This window comes from Myxine glutinosa, chromosome 7 (genome assembly GCF_964187855.1).
Source record: "Myxine glutinosa chromosome 7, kmMyxGlut1.1, whole genome shotgun sequence".
Taxonomy (NCBI): domain Eukaryota; kingdom Metazoa; phylum Chordata; class Myxini; order Myxiniformes; family Myxinidae; genus Myxine; species Myxine glutinosa.
The window spans coordinates 137,106,801-137,120,302 of NC_136267.1; positions in this window are offsets into that span (position 1 = coordinate 137,106,801).

A 13,502-nucleotide genomic window follows, 5' to 3' on the forward strand; every position below is an offset into this window, starting at 1 on the left:
CAGCAACTCCCCCACCTTTGGTTTGCCTACAGTCGTGGCCAAATATATTGGCACTCTTTTTTTCTTTTTTTTCTTTTTTTTTTGTATACAAGATCGAGGCTCGTGAAAGAGCGAACATTAATCACACAGAAAGACAAACAGACACACAAAACAAATAACATCGGGAGCGGTAGACAAGATGGGGAGAGAGGGGGAAGGACACAAACACAACATTTGAGAGCAGGGACCGAGAGACATGGAGACATCGAGAGAACTGTGGGAGGGAGAGGGCTTTGGGGGGGAGGCATGGGAAGGGGGGGGGGGGGTGGGAGAGGTATAAAACATATGGACACTGCCAAGACTTCCAGGAAAGAAGTTGGAATTTCAAACAAGGTGGATCTGGGGTGAATTAGTGGGGGTAGAAAAGATCAAGGTTTTGGATGGGGGAAGATAAGAGATGGTGGTGAACAGCTGTTTTGAAGACCTGGAGGGAGGAGTGTGATTGAAGTGAGTGTGGGAGTTTGTTCCAGAGGCGGGAGAAAAGAGGAATGAAAGAGTGAAGGTGAGCAGAGAGCCGAGATTTCGGCAGTTTAACCATCAGAGGGTGGCTGGCGGATCTTGTGCGACCTGTAGGAATATTTGGGGGACAGAGCACAGAGAGAGCTGGGGGAGCAAGGCCGGAGAGGAGTCGGTAGAAGACAGAAAGACCACCTACCTGCCTGCGGTGAGTGAGTGAAAGGCCCTCAGAGATAGCTTCATCGCGGGAGATTCCAATGATTCTGAAAGCTTTGGATTCAACAGCGTGAAGCCGAGCCAGGTGTGAGGCAGGAGCACCAGCCCATAGGGGAGACCAGTATTCCATTGAGCTGCGGATGAAAGCCTTGTATGTGGTGAGGAGCTCAGGTGTGCCTAGGAAGGACTTCGCATGACGGAGGATGCCCAGTCGGCGACTGGCTTTGGAGGCCAGCTTGGAAATGTGGTTTTCCCAAGAAAGATCATGGCAGATGGTGAGACCCAAAAGCTTGAGCGACAGAACTTCTTGGAGAGGATTGTTGAGAAAGTAGATGGGAGGGTTGTCCAGTCGATCTTTTCGGAGAGACATAGTAAGAGTGTGAGATTTGTCAGGATTGAAAGACATGTTCCACATGTTTGACCAGTCTGTGATTTTGTCCAGGTCTTCAGAGAGTGAGGAGGCTGCAGACTGACGATCTGAGGGAAGAGGAATGGAGCGGCAGAGAGTGGAGTCATCAGCAAAGAGATACAGAGGATTTTCCAGAGAGTCGGAGAGATCATTGATAAAGACCAGAAAAAGCACAGGGCCCAGCACACTGCCTTGGGGAACTCCAGCCTGAACGGGAAGGGGAGATGAGAGAAATCCATTCAGGGCCACACGTTGACTACGACCAGAGAGGAAGTCCGCAAGCCATGCATGGAGATTTCCATGGATACCATAGGAGGAGAGTTTGGTGAGCAGAGCTGGGTGCCAGACCGTATCGAAGGCACGTGATATGTCAAGGGAAACAGCTCTGATTTCCTGTTTGGCATTGAGGACCTCCATCCATTGTTGAGACAGCAGAAGCAGCATGTCCAGAGTAGAGTGACCTGGTCTGAAACCAAATTGATGATCAGAGATCAAGCCATTGGAGAAGAGGAAAGATTTCATATCCGAAGCAATGATGGATTCCATGACTTTGCTGATAATTGGGAGCAGGCTGATTGGTCTGTAGTTGCAAGGATCTGTTTTTGCACCTTTTTTGTGTAAAGCGGTAATGTTTGCTGATTTCCAGGATGCTGGCAGATGACCTTGAGCAAAGGATAGGGTGAAAAGAACAGAGAGAGGGTGAGATAGAGCGGCAGAGCAGGATTTTAGGACCCGTGGGCTGATGCCATCTGGTCCAGTTGCAGAATCAGAGTCGAGGTTTGACAAAAACTCCTCCACCTTGTCAGGAGAGAAGGTCACAGAGTCCAGGAGCAGTTTGGTTCGACTGGGAAAGGTGGGAACAGAGAGAGATGGGTTTGGGACTAAGGATTTTGAGGCAAAAACAGAGTTGAGGCATTCGGCTTTGTCACGTGCGATGTCAACTGTGTGGCCATTTGAGGTAAGGGAGGGGATGGAGGGGGAACTCTTGCACTTTTTAAAAATAATGCACCATTTCTTCCAGAAAAAAGTTGAAATTAAAAAATATTTTGGTATCCACAAATGTATTTCCTTGGTTTGCAGTGGAACAAAACAAAAAAGCTGAAAAAAATATTAAATCTTAGCTTATTTCACACAGAAATCCTAAAATGGCCTGGACAATATTATGGGCACCTCATAGAAGTTGTTAGAAATAATTAGATTTCAAGCAGGTGATTCTCCTTTACTTCGGAATAGAACTCACCTGTGGTGAGTTGCAGGTGCCGGCAATATGCAAATCACTCTTTCAACCAGTTTGAATGGAGAAAAGGAATCATTCTACTGTTTTGTGTCACTGTGTGTACTGCAATGAGCATGGAGAAAAGAAAGAAAACCAGGGAATTGTCTGTGGATGTCAGACACAAGATTGAAGATGGACTTGTAGCCTTGAGATTGTCCATGCTTGGCTACAGAGACCGTGATGTTCCCGTCTCCACCGTACGCAATGTTATCAGGAAGTTTAAGGCCCATGGCACTGTAGCCAACCTCCCTGGACGTGGCAGCAAGAGAAAACTTGATCGCAGATTGCAGCGAAGGATTGTTCGAATGGTGGAGAAAGCACCTCGATCACCTGCCAAACAGATTCAAGCTGACCTTCAGGCACAATGTATGACAGTTTCAACTCGCACCATCCGTCGTCAACTCAATGAAATGGGGTTCTATGGAAGACCCCACTGCTGAGAGAGAGAGAGAGAGAGAGAGAGAGAGAGAGAGAGAGAGAGAGAGAGAGAGAGAGAGGAGAGGAGAGGAGAGGAGAGGAGAGGAGAGAAGAGAAGAGAAGAGAAGAGAAGAGAAGAACGCGAGAAGAACGCGAAGAACGCCTGACTGGAGTTTGCCAAAACACACCTTCTGAGAAAATGTCCTGTGGACAGATGAGACCAAATTGGAGCTTTTTGGTAAAGCACATCATATCTATGTTTACAGAAAACAAAATGAAGCCTTCAAAGAAAAGAACACCTTCCCTACAGTCAAACATGGAGGAGGTTCAGTGATGTTTTGGGGTTTCTGTGCTGTCTCTGGCACTGGGTGCCTTCAATGTGTGCATGGAATCATGAAATCAGGAGATTACCAAGGAATTTTGGAGCGCAATGTTCAACCCAGTGTCAGAAAGCTGGGTCCCCGTCGAAGGTCATGGGTCTTGCAGCAGCATAATGACACCAACACTCTTCAAAAAGCACCCAGGAATTGTTCAATACAAAACGCTGGACTGTTCTGAGTGGCCAGCAATGAGTCCAGATCGAAACTCCATGGAACACATGTGGAGAGATCTGAAAACAGCAGTTGGGAGAAGGCACCCTTCAAATCTGGGAGAACTGGAGCAGTTTGCACAAGAAGAGTGGGCCAAACTGCCAGGAGAGGTGTATGAAGCTCATTCATGGCTACAGGAAGCGCTTGACTGCAGTTATTTTGTCCAAAGTCTGTGCTACCAAATATTAAGTCTAGGGTGACAATAATTTTGTCAATGTCATTTCTTTTCATTTTCTGATTTAAAAGGATATATTAAGTTCTGAATCAAAAACAAAGGTTCTGTAATATTAACAGTGAAATAAAGAATTGTGGAGACCAAATAATTTTGTCAATTTCAACATATTTTTCGAGAAAATTGTGAGTTATTCGAAAAAAGTGCAAGGGTGCCAATATTTTTGGCCACGACTTATCATTTGTGAATAATATAAAACCAGGAAGTGAAAAAATATGGCAAAGGTTGTCCAATTACCATGTTTAAGAGACTGATAATATAGGTATTGAAGTTCATTTTATGTCATCTCATCTCGATTCTCCAAGAGATGACATTATAAAGTGGCTAGTTATGTCCAGGTGTCTGTCCATCCGTCCAGTCATCTGTCCGTCCATTAACTTTTTGCTCTTTTTACCGCTCCTCCCTTATCACCTGGCTGATTGTTCTGAAATTTGACACATGAATACAAGAGATTGGCCCGCATAATTGCTCAGGCTTCGATTTTTCGATTTCGTATCATCGGAGCTTCCAAAGGGGAGGGGGATTACCGTCAGATAATTATGACGTCAAAGGTCATGTGGCACGAATGTCATTTTGGAAAACCGAAAAACTTTGGACCTCTATGTCTCCGAAACTGCTCCATGAAAAAAATTGAAACGTGGTTCATTGGAAATAACTCCGTATAGGGAATAAGTGTGGTTAACGATGACATCATTGGTGCCTTCATTATGATGTCATAATTTGACAAGTACAATGCTTAAGCCAATGAGTTTGCAATTTTCTGAGCATGATCTACACAACAATTATATTGGAAAATGGGAGGTTATGATGTCATCGGTCACGTGGTCTGGCAGCTATCTACTTTTTAAGAGAGCCGTTGGTCTGTGAGTGTGTGTTGCCATTTTTCTCAGAGATGGCTGAACGGATCTTTGTCAAACTTTCAGAAGTTCATCAGTGTTTAGTGTTTTACATCTATTATCGGAAACATCAGTGTTTCAGAGGTTCATCGGTGCCTTTGAGCGTTTTAGGAAAAAAAAAAAAAATTAAAAAAAACTGTTTTTTTGGATTAAAAAAAAATCGCTCTATCGTGCCTAAGCCTTTTTGATTAATGGCAGTTATATACAAGTGCACATTCGCATAAATAAATACAAAACAATCACCAGACATTTGAACACAAATAATAAAACCATCCCGGAAGCGGTCGAAGTTGGTAGTAAGGCGTCTTCTTCTTCCTGAACGTCATCATACTTATCTCAGAAACGTGATCAACGGCACATTCACCAGCATATTATATATTCAAGGAAAAGGTAAAATGATGATTTGACATTTGTGGTGGATTCTGATTTGGATGTAATTGCTTTTCCATTATATTGCCCTCATTTAAAATACTAGGGCATGCCCGTACGTGGGTGCCCGTTCCTTGCCAAAAAAAATAAATAACGCAACCCGTACGCTCTACCCCGCCCGTACGCCCGTACGCCCGTAAACAAAAAAAACAACGCTCTTCGCTTCCGCCCTTCGCTCTGACTGAATTGGGAGAAATAATGCGCATAAGAAATCGAGAAATTATTATTTTCTCTGGAAGAAATCGAATTACGAACCGTAATGGCGCACGCGCTCGGCTCGGCTCGCTCTCACATCGGCCACGCCTACGCAATAACGCGTTCTGTGATTGGCTGCCGGAAGTGCAGTCTTCACTGTCCGGAAGGTCGCAAATCGCAGTTACGATGAATCGCAAATTAGTTTTAATTAGTTTTAAAACATAGTTTAACGGCAACATAGTTTTCCAACGTGAAATAAATGAATACGCTCTCAAATGTGCCGTCCGAGGCAGAGTCTGTTCGCCACGTTCGGCACACGTGATAGCTCGCTGCTCTCTGATTGGTTGAATCGTTTTTTGGACATAGCTCGGTAACTACTTCTCCGATTAATATGAAACCTTGAAAAGGCACATCCTCGGGTCCCCAGCAATATACCTGGCAAGTTTCAAGTATATCGGACCCGTGGTTGTCGAGAAACAGCGGTCACAGACATACAGACATACAAACATACAAACATACAAACATACAAACATACAAACATACAAACATACAAACATACACACAGAGATTACTGGAATTATAGATAGATGTTAATGTTTCTTTTTCGATTGAGCAACGTTTCGCTTCCAGCTATAAACCCTTTTATACTTTACTCGGGGTACAAATACAAATACAACTTTGTCTGGGGGGTAACAGGCTATGTGGCTGCGGCCTCATTCGGGGGTGTGGGGGACCAGGAGAGTGGCGTTAATTCTCTACGTAAATGTGTACCGTGTAGTGCCACCTGGTGATGGTGGCAGAGGGTTTTACAATTTCCTTCTTTTACCTGTGCAACATTGAGGTTATGAAGCACTCTTTGCATGGGAAAATGTTTCCTTCTTCCCTTTCCCCCCTCCCCCAAAACGGAGGGTCCTGTCAAAGCTTACCCCCCCCTCCCCCAAAGCTACCCCATCCCCTGTCCCCTCTAAGCTGTCTAGCTTGGGTTTGAATCTTGACTCAGCTCATCCAATGCAGTATTTGGTTTTCTGTTTCACTATAAACTCTCATCCTGGTGTTTTGCAGGCAGGGTGATTCATCAATGTGTGTGCCGTCCCTCGATGGATGTTTAACCGGGTGTCCTGTCTGCCGGTATTAGTTGGCAGACATTGAAGATCCCACGGTATTCTACAGAAAGAGTAGGGTAGCTCAGCTCTGCTGCTGAGCCTGCTGGGAAGCTGAGCACTCGTTCATATTCCCCATCCAATAGAAATTCCTGACTATGACAGTGTCTGTGGGGCGCTAGTATTGACCTTTAGCTCCGGGTGCCACATACCCTAACTATATCACTGAGTGTGGCTAATTGGTACCAGTATGCAAAAGCACAAACTGATTAACAGGAAAAAGTCGTTTTTAGCAGAAACACTAACATTGAGATTCTAACTATACTAGAACCGTTTGTAACTTATTAGGATTACATTTTTGCCAGTTGGCAGTCATTATGATCCATTATAATCTCATTCTGCAAGTTGCAAATCCTTCACAAGAATTTCTCATACACCTGGATTAACTTCATAATGTCTTGAATTCTGAATTGCTTTTGGTTCTAGAATTGCAGCGAGTACATTATCAAACTGATACCAACAGCGATCCTTGAACTTTCTGGGCCAATAAAACTTGTTCAAATTTCCTTTATGCCCAACCTTATTCATGCACTCTATATAGAGCTCATTTTGTTCATCAACATCCGGGACAACTCCAGGATAAGCATCTCCTTCATAAAATACTAAAACATGTGTCCTACCATGTAAAACAGTCAGGACAAACTTTTAGTTTCATAGCAGTTCTGTACCCAAGCTCAAGGTCAAATGATGCATGACCTCTCTGCCCTGTTCGTTTCATGTAGTATAATCATTTCCTTATTTATAAAAAAAATTTTTGGTTTTAGGTATAAAATCACCCACAACAGCAAAGACACCAAATATTTATGAACAATGAAATTGACTCACCTGATTCAAGATTTCAGAATTTTGGGACACATTGACATGTTAATGCTGGTACCATAATGTAGAGACAGGAAGTACAGGCCCCATACAGGAAGTACGTCAGACCATGTGCAGTGTGCATTAATTATTCATACTTTAGGTGCTGGGAACTCGTTTACGTACGAGTAAGGACAAAAACAAGAGGAACAGATATATATATGTATATATATAACTGTGAGAAATAGTAGAAACTCCACAGTACGAGCAGGGCGTCTCATTTGCATTGAATAAATTAATCGGAAGATTAAAGGGCCTATCTCATTGGCCTGGAGACTAGGTGGCGACCTGGTGGCGACTCGAGTCTCCGCTGGTTGCGGAGACGTCTCCGCGACGTCTCCTGGAGACTAGCCGGGTCTCCGGGAAGTCGCGGGAAATTCAAACATGTTCGATTTTTTTGGACGTCGCGGAGACTAATTTTGTCCGCGACTGGGGAGACGTCTCCGCGACCTGCTGGAGACCAAGGAGACTGAGGAGACGTTGCGGCGACGTCTCCGCGACGCTGCTTGACGCTGCTTGACCCACTTTAGAGACCACGTGACTGAGCGCGTGCTGGCATCATCGAGACGCCTTCACTCCTGGTCCAAGTCAGGTACAGGATCCGGTCAAGGTCTTCATCATTTGGTACTTGTTCCTGGTACTGCTGCTGCTCCTTGTACTGCCTTCGAAGAGCCACCATCTTGTCTTGCCAGGGCACAGCTCCAACTCCAGAGTAGTACTGTCCTTCCACCATGCCACCCAAGGGCAGTGGGGGCCGGAAGGGCACGAAGAAGGAGGATGAAGCAGTTGTAGCAGCTTCAGCGCAGTTTGTGGATGCTGAGGCAGCAGTTGATGCTAGAGAAGATGAGGAACATAGTTCCAGCGGCGATCCGACTAGAAAACAATATGATTGGAAAGAGGGGCATCAAGAGGCAATGGCTGACTTCTGGGAGGATCATCCGGAATTTTACGATAAAACGTATGCAAGATACAAAGATAACCAATACAAGAAAGCAGCGGTTGAAACCTTCCTTGTTGATATGCAGAACATCTTCGAGGAGACCAAGAAGCCCCTACCTACATGTGAGTGTATATTTAAATTGCATTGAATTTATATTTAATTGCATTAAAATAAATACATGCAAAAATATGTTAAAAATGTAGCGAAAGGAGTAGTGATGAATATCATCGCCCTGGCGTAGACGTCGCCCTGGCGTCACCTTGGTGAGAGCGCAAGCCATTTTTTGGTCTCCCGAGTCGCCCGAGTTGCCCGAGTTGCCGCGACTGATCAGTCGCGGCAGTCGCGGCGACGTCTCCGCCAATGAGATAGGCCCTTTAATCAGACGCGGACGTAGTTTCAGGACTTCGATCTTTAATTTTTGACACGCTTTCGACCAACAAAGGTCTTCTTCTGAGTCGCCCCAAGTTTCAATATATATATATATATATATATATATATATATATATATATATATATATATATATATATATATATATATATATATATATATAATATATACAGACTTGGCATTTAATATGTAATTTTTTTTTTCTTGACTTGGGTTTACTTTCTTAACTCAGTATATCAATCTGGTGAGTTTCTTTTACACTTTGGTGATTTATTTGTTAAAAGAACCATGTCACTGATTGTCTGTCGCAGCAAGAAGTCAACGACAGGATTATATCACAGGTGGCGTGGCAAAATGTACGGACAGGTGCATTTGATGATTAGCTTCACAGTCTGGTATACAAGGGTTGTTGCGTTCTGTGTTAGTGGAAAACAACTGCTGCACGTCTCCAAAAGTTATTGCCGCTTCCTCTGGAGGTGGTCCGTCAACTCGACAATGCTGTTTGTCATGGAGTGGTGGCTTTACGAAATTACGGCATGAAACAGCGTGCTATTGCTCGGCAGTATGGCATCACTCAAGGTCAGGTGTCAAAGATCCTCAAACGAAATGCTCAGAGGGGTGTCCCGACTCCAATACCGAGGCCAGGACGTCCCCACAAAGCCACATGGAGGGATGATCTCCAGCTGCACCGGTTAGTCCGCAATGGCCGTACCAAGTCAGCTAATCGGCTTAGGGCTGAGTGGCAGCAACTGACAAATGTGCCTGTATCCAGAAGACTAGTTAACCAACGACAGGTTCAAGCAGGCTATCGTGCCAGGCATCCCCTGAGAAAGCCATGCCTGACCAGACAACACCGCCAGCGCCGATTGCAGTGGGCCAGAGAGCACCGTCAATGGCAGCCAGGACACTGGAATCACGTGATCTTCAGTGACGAGTCTAGATTTCTGGTCTATCATCAAGGTTGCCGCATCCGAGTGTGCAGCCAAGTGCATGAAGCCTACAACAAAGATTGTATTGTGCCAAGAGTCCAAGCTGGAGGTGGTGGGGTGACCGTTTGGGCTGCTTTTCATGCAGGGGGCAAAACTGACCTGGTTGTTCGGAATGGAAACCTGAACCAGTTCAAGTACAGGGCCATTCTGGAAGAAACATTGCTTCCATTTGCTCGTGCAGCCTTTCGAGGAAACTTTGTCTTCCAAGATGACAATGCACGGCATCATCGTGCTCGCATGATCCAACACTTTCTTGCTGACCGTGGTGTAGAGCATATGGAGTGGCCTGCCATGTTCCCGGATATGAATCCGATAGAGAACTTGTGGGCAGAATTAACGCGCCAAATCGACCACTTGGACCAGCAGCCGACCTCTGTGCGTGAATTGCAGCAGGCTATTGTCACTGCATGGCAAGCGATTCCTGTCCAAACCTTGGCAAATCTCGTGAACAGCATGCCTCAACGTGTACGTGCTCTCCTGAATGCTCGTGGGGGTTACACGAAGTACTGAACTGTAATTTTACTGTCCGTAATCCCAGTCGTAATTTAACTTTTGTTTTTGTTAAAAAAAATTTTGGTTAATGTGCAAAATAAAGAGATACTTCTGGAAAACGCACAGAAGTTTAACACAGTACTGTCCATGAATTGTGTTCGATATCAGTTTACATCACTTTCAAGGATCAATTTATTTGTTTCGAAATGTCAAATGTGGTTTTTGTTTCTTTTAAAGGTCACATTAACAAAATCTAGAATGATTTCAACATAATTCCAATGAACTTTTGGTTCTAAGACATCTTGAAAAGTTAGTTCACCCCCACAAAAAAATATTCCATATTAAATGCCAAGTCTGTATATGTAAGTAAAACTAAAATATGAATCATTAAAATTTTCAAAAAAAATACAGGAACCTTGACATACATGTCTAATTATTATATTAAATATCAAAAGTATTAAAAAGTTTATTTTAAACCATAGTTTAAAATACCATTTCAAATACTAGTTTGAAATTGTATCCCCCCCCCCCCCCCTCCCACACCCCCTTCTTTTCTGATGTTCTTTTCGAGATACTCTTTAAATCCAGTGGATAAGCCAACTCGAAAATTCAAAACGGCTGCCAGAATTGCTAAAAAGTGCCATAAACTTTTTCATATTGCATGTTTTTATATCGAATTTAGTGCCATAAACTTTTAAATATTGAATTTACATACGAGTATCAATACAAAATTGAAGAACTACATATTATCAAATGGATGGTATTCATAGAATACTTACCCTGCGCAGTCAACTTGGTGTGAGCCAACTCTTCTATTTTTGAACGTTTCTTTTTTTTTGATCCAATATGGCTGCCAGACCACATGAGCGATGACATCATAAATTTATATTCTCTAAATAATTGTTGCATAGATCATGCTCAATAAATTTCAAACTGATCAGACGAAGCGTTGTCCCTGTCGAATTATGACATCATAATTATGGCACGAATGACATCATCGTTAACAACACCTATTCCCCATATGGAGTTATTTACAATGAGCCACGTTTCAGTTTTTAAAATGCTGACACAGCACACACTTTACTTTACTGAAATGCAGACACAAATGTTATATTTTTGTCAAAAATCATCGGAATTTCGCCAAATCTGTTTTGGTCGTGTATTAATATACTTCAGCAATTGCCAAATCTAAAATCAGAATTTTATTTGAGGTCAAACTGACCCCGTGAGGTCGCTCTGTACTTTGCCTGCTCGCCATGTGCAGTGTGATAATTAATTCCATGCCCACTCGAGAAGACTCATCTTCTTCACGCAATAACAACTTCTAGCTTCCAGACCGTACATCCAATCATCTTGAAATTCTGCACACTTGTTACACTTCATTACCTCTACTATAATTTAAAGATTCACGTCGATCAATGAAGCGGTTCAAGAGTTATAATTTTTTAAATATTTTTGGTTAATTTATTTATATCTGCCAAACCACTTGACCTATCGCAAATTCAAAAAGGTCATTTTAGTAGACTGATATGCTGAACACATCTGTGAAGTTTCCCCTCAATAGGATCAAAAATGAGTTAGGAGCTAGGATTTAAACGTTTATGCTTAAAAATGTCATAACTCTGAAACCATGTGATGCATAATGTCATGCTCGCTGACTTTTTTGTTCGTCATGGGTATGCGATTCTGCCTGCAAAGTTTGGACTCGATCTGTTGAGTCGTTTTGGAGAAAATAGGAATTTAGTGGTTTTTCACTAAAAACAATATGGCGGCCGAACCACGTGACCTACGACGTCCTTATAATTTGATTTCTGCATCAATTTGTACCGAGAAGATGCTCAAGAAATTTCATCCTGATCAGATGAAGTTTTGTACTTGTTGAATTATGACGTCATAATGGCGGCACCTATGACGTCATCATTCACATATGTTATTCCGCATGGAGAGTTCTTTGCAATGAGACCTGTCTCAATTATTTATGTGCAGCGGTTTTTGAGATATAGAGGTGCAAAGTTTTTTGTTTTTTTCCAAGATGGCGCCCGTACCACGTGACCTGTGACGTCATAATATTCACTAAAATATTCTACAGTAGGAGTTCCTTCTATGGTGAAAATTTCATGTCAATCGACCAAAGGTTGCCGAGAAAATGAATTTTTAAAATTCTAACACGGCACACACTTTACTTTACTGAAATGCAGACACACACGTACGTACGTAACCGAATGCTTAACCCTGCATTTCGCTTCGCGAGCGCAGGGTAATAAGAGGTTGTTTAGAATTTTCAATTTGTCCTATACTAGCTGAAAGCATCCGGCGTTTCCCGGGTTATTTTTGAATGAATTTACTACTATAATTCAGCTTTTACTTGCGGCCGTAGAAGATTGACTACTATAATTCAGCTCAGCTTCTAATTGCGAAATGGGCCGAGCCCGGCCGATGCGGCCTCGACCGGCCTCGCCACCTAGCCTATAACCTTCCCGGGGCCCGTCCCAACATTTTTGGTACTTTTTGAATGAATTTACAACTATTAATTCAACTTTTACTCGTGGCTGTAGACGATTGACTTCTATAATTCAGCTCAGCTTTTAATTGTGAAATGGGCCCAGCTCGGCAGAGGTGGGCCTCGACCGGCCTCGCCACCTAGCCTATAACCTTCCCGGGGCCTGTCCCGACATTTTTGGTTCTTTTTGAATGAATTTACTACCATAATTCAGCTTTTACACGCGGCCGTAGAAGATTGGCTGCTATAATTCAGCTCAGCTGTTAATTGCGAAATGGGCCCGGCCCGGCCGAAGCGGCGTCAACCGGCCTCGCCACCTAGCCTAAAACCTTCCCGGGGGCCGTACCGACATTTTTTTGTATTGGAGGTTTCCTCCTATCTTTCACCGTTCAGGAGATTAGCTTGCGCGGACAAACAAACAAAAACTTTCTTTTATAATATAGAGAGAAGAGAAGAGATTAGGAGCATTGAAAATTTAAACTACTTCTTACAGATAATGTGTAGTTCTTTCATTTTGTCTTGATACTCGTACGTCCTAAATTCAATACTAACAGGTTTATTGCACTTTTTAACAATCTTGTGGTGGCCATTTTGAAAAAAGCAGGACGCCATGTTGAATTTTCGAGTTGGGTAATCGACTGGATTTAAAGAGTATCTACATAAGAGCATAACCACCAAATTTCATGCTGGTGTCACAATGTGAACGATTCGCCCTAATAATGGGTGCTAGTCGCCGCCCAAATAAAGAGATGAGCAATTTGTGTACCAGATGGAAGTTTTTGGACATCATTTCGGTTTTCGCCCACGTTTTCAAGTGTGATAATGTGAAAATACAGGTGTCTCCCGTCATTTCGCCAGGAAACTCATCTGCTCGCATCGTTGTGTAAAGCTCACTCCGACCACAGGGGGTCACCACTCAACCGAAAGAATACACTGTGAGTGAAAAGTCCTCAAACAATCTGCTTCCTCGACGCCATGTTGGCATTGAGCACAAGGCGTCACTATTCATCCGCAATAATA